This window comes from Lycium ferocissimum, chromosome 12 (assembly GCF_029784015.1).
Source record: "Lycium ferocissimum isolate CSIRO_LF1 chromosome 12, AGI_CSIRO_Lferr_CH_V1, whole genome shotgun sequence".
In the NCBI taxonomy this organism is placed as follows: Eukaryota; Viridiplantae; Streptophyta; class Magnoliopsida; order Solanales; family Solanaceae; genus Lycium; species Lycium ferocissimum.
In genome coordinates, this window is record NC_081353.1 from 560,817 (window position 1) to 565,452 (window position 4,636).

The window sequence follows — 4,636 nt, forward strand, 5'->3', positions numbered from 1 at the left end:
CCCCAAAGGGGGCCACCGTCCCGGCCCGTGGGGCCGGATACTTTTCGCCGACCCCCCGGGGGTTATTTTTATTATTATTACTATTATTAATATTATTAGTATTATTATTATTATTATTATTATCGTCATTATCATTATGCGAGAGCGGTAATGCCCGAAGGGGCCAAAATTATTATTTAACGCCGGAAGCGGCGCCGAAGGGACTATTTTATTTAAATATTTAATTCATGTCGTAACCTAAACTTGCTTTCTCTCGTTGTATTTTCTGATTTACGCTTTAGTAATGCTTTTTTATATATACTCGCACATATTTGCGGATCACCCTCCTTCTTCGGGGGGCCGCGTTTCATGCACGCGGGGTACGCCCGGATACGAAGAGAAGACTTGGCAGGAAGTTGTCCCGCGGGATTAGCGAGCTCCACCTCGGCCTCGGAGTGTTGCCGAGTCAAAGTGTTCGTGTCATGGTTTTTAGCATATGTTAGAGACTTTGCATGTCCCGTGGATAGTGCGTCGGGAAGTGCGAATGATTTGTAAATATTGGGAACGAGTATGTAATTTCAGATAATGATTATTGTTGTCGAAAAGTTCCATGATTTAAGAAATTTTCGAAATGACAGGTTTTAGTAACGCGAACGTTTAAGGGTTCGCTCGACTCTGAGGAGGGTCGGGTGCCCATCACACCCCCGTAAGGTCGGGGTGTGACACCTTTCGTCCGCTTAGCTCACTTACTCATAATCCTTCTTAACTACGCGTTTGTGTTGCATCTGTGCTTCCAAATTTTTCGAGTGTCCTGCTACTTTTGCTCTTAGCACAGAATTCTTACAGTTTACACTCCCTCTATCCTCGTTCATCGAACTTTTATCTATCTTTCTGATGCTACGGCCGGGTGGTCTTCCATGCACGTTCTTTACATTTCATTCCATTTTCTCTATGATCGAATCTCTCGGTCTTAACATGAATTCTTATTCCATGTCATTAATTTTCTAATCAATTGTGTCGACTCATCACCCTCGTTCTTTCCTCGATGAGTAATCGGTTTCCTACCGCCAACTCGTCAAAGTATCCTTCTTACTCCCGTAGTTAAAGATTTCCAGTTACTTTACTCCTAAATGCTCTCCTCTTCCTTCGACCAACCCATTAGTATACCTTTCCTACTTTCATCCTTAGCCTTCTTGGGTTTCTTCCTCCTCGAGCACCTTTTCTTCTCTTGTTATTTGTAGTATCGGCTGCGGTTCGTGAAATATTCCTTTAAACGTGCAAATTCGTTCTATTCTTAAGTCATCTTTTTGGAAAGATCGTCCATGTTCGAGGCAACCGTGTTAATTTGACCATACACTTATCCCTTTATATACCTTTCCCGGAAATCTCTTAACATCTGTTGTTTTTTTCGCAAGGCCTAATCATTCTTTCGCTACTTCACATTCCTCGTCGTGGTCACTATCCTTTTAGCCCACCTCTATCGAAGCCTATTCTCCGACCCCACGCATTCCTCTTTTGTTCCATCCGCCACACTTTATCCAATTCGCATGCCTACCTTCAAATTTTTACCCAAATAGTCCCGTGATTGCCCGTCGTCCCTCTTGGAGGCTTCACTCACTCATGTTTCTTACTTTTCACTTTTTCCGACATTTTGATCTCCTTACCTTCCACCTACTCACTTTCTTTCCTTTTCAGATGTCATTACATTAAGTCTCTCCAAGCTTAACCTGTAGTGAAAATAGCATCAACTTACCTTGTAACATTTGTCACTTGAACTTCGTTACCCTGTTCGATTAATGCCTTCCATATACCACAACGTTGGTTGCTGGGATACACATACCCGCTGATATAGCTTCGTATGGGATATCATATGCATACATATATATATAATTACTACCATCTCGCTTACAAAATATTTCCAAATGCTATTCAAACTCACCCTAATTCTAGAGCTGTGATGCACCTTCTTTCACCGGTCTAGTCCGCCTCATAATCTACACGACCTCTTAAGGTGTCCAACCACTCCGCATACTCCAATCTCCCTTAGGCTGCTCTAGCTTCTCATTTGCCTCTTATATCTAAATTTATAGGACTTTTTGTACACTTCCCAGGGGGTCACCCATCCTAGTATTTCTCTAACCCCAGCATGCTTAACCTCAAAACTCTGATGAAATCCGGTGCGTTAATGCTGGTATAATCATATCCACCTCACCGCATGACCTTCACCACATAATCTAAAGCAAGTTGAAGTCTTGACAGATTCCAAAACGTTCTCGTAACGCATCTCCCTCCGAATTAGAAAGGGTCTACCTACTCTTTCGACTACACCATTACTATTTTGGCCTTTTTTAATTCTCAATGTTCACCTTTCGTACGTATGTATGACTACTTCCGTCCTAGATTTCCAGATTCCCAATGGTAGCGGACACACCTTGGTCGTCGTTACGCCATGAATACTCGGTTATCAACCTCTTTGAGTTTTTCGCAGCCACTATTAAATAATAATCTACGGAAATGCACATATATAGAAAATTCGATAAGGACTCGCTATACCGTAGCCGATCTCCTCTAGTCCGATCCGGTGGACTATAAGGTGAAGTCCTCCGTCATCGTCTACCCACCATCCGCTCGTCCGGCCTTTATCATCTCTCTATCCGAGTCCGAGAGATATAAATAACCGGGGCAACTCCCGGTTTAACACGACCAAGATAAAGGGCTAGGCGTGTTCGTAACACTCACCGGAGCGACCGACATAGTGCTCTACCATAGGAGCAGCAGGTACGGCCTCAGGAATCTCCTCCTTCGGTGTCCCAGACGAATACTCGGACGGATTTGTGTCATAATGTCCTCTGGGGGGTCCTCTTCCTTGGGAGTCAAGAACTCTGGAGGAATCGTCCGCCGGGTCTCCTCCGAGGGATGGTCTCATGGAATAACTAAGGATCGTCCTGCTCGGTCCTGGAGCCTAGGGTCCTGGATCAACTCTAGAGGCCTTCTTCGCACTCCAACTGTCTGAAGCTGATCTCTTCATCTTTCGTCAGTCTACACTTACCTACAGGGAAAAGGGTCAGAAACGATCTCTCTTAGACTCCGGCTCTATCGCACGATCTAAGACAGAAGGATGGTCAATGATTCCTAAATGCCCTGCAGCTTCCTTGTCACGACCCAACCCCGTAGGCCGTGACTAGTGCCCGAGCTGGGCACCCATACGCACCTGCTAACCATAATCGTCGAACAAACGGTATTATACATAGTATACAAAAGTCGGACATCAAACCATAGGTATAACCAGACTTCAGACATACGGAAGCAGTGAAACGTCACCCCAAAGCTGTCACAAATATATATATACAAATCCCAGTCACATCTTTCAGCAGATGATATCACACATAAGCCGATAAGGCTATCAACATACAGGTGGACGTCCAAATCACAAATCACACGGACATAACTGAATGCTGATTACCCACAACCCACACATATGTCTACAGACCTCTAAGAGTAATAACGAGCATCATATGACGGGACGGCCCCCGCCGTACCTATGAATAGCCATATATACATATGCATCGGAAGAGTCCGTACCAAAACATAGGCTCGGAACAAGGGGACGCTCCAAATACCGAATGGAAATCCTAAGTCGGGCAGACATCCCTCAGCTAGTATGCGGCCTGCCCGGGCATGAACGCAGCCCCCGGAAGAGTGGCCGTACGAAATATGCCGAGTATGCAAAGCATGAAATATAAAACGGTGATCATAATCGAACAAAAGTACAAAAAATAATGCAAAATCCAGAATACCAAAATGCTTACTTTTAAAAACACACAAATCATCACAGGGCCTCGTGAAATATGTGTTCGCCCACCGTCCGTCAATGGCGCCATAACACGGCATAGATAACACCGTAACATTTCAAATCTCCGTAACCCGGCATATCACATAACACATCATAACGCCATAACACATCATAACACCAAATATACACGGAACCCGCCCTCTAGCGTGAGGGCTCGGCGAACCGGACACATCATACTCCTTAATATAACATAGTGCGCACGATAACATAAGACTTTTTACGGATTCGGCGAAGGATTTAATAACGAGAATGCACGAAGCGAGTTGTGAGTAACCATATGCAATTTAAAAAACATGTTCAAAAACTCCATAGAATAGTCAAAACGAACTATCATTTAAAACCAAGAGAATAGTCAAATCAAGTTTCCCAATGTCACTCGGGAACATATCAAATATAACCTTAGAAATCATGGATACGTTTCAAAACCATATGAAGTAGCTTATGGAAATCGAGAACATAATCATCAATACAGACTCGATAGGTAAGTAAGTAACCGACGCTCAAGGGTTAAGACGATAGTCATGCTAAGTTCTTTCAAAAGTCGTTAGAACTACACAAAGGAAAGTCGCGGGACCCACGGACGAGCGTCAACCCAATCCGGAGCCTGCCTATGGACGATATAGTCATTATACGTTACAAACTTGCTACGAGCATATCGAGCGATCCGGTTTCCGTCTACGAAAGTTACGCCCTTTTTCGACATAGTAACCCTTTTAGGAACAAAACTTTTTGTGCAAAACTTGGAAATCCAATCGTACCAAAGACATAAAGACCATTATTCAAACATTCAAAGCCAACATTAAA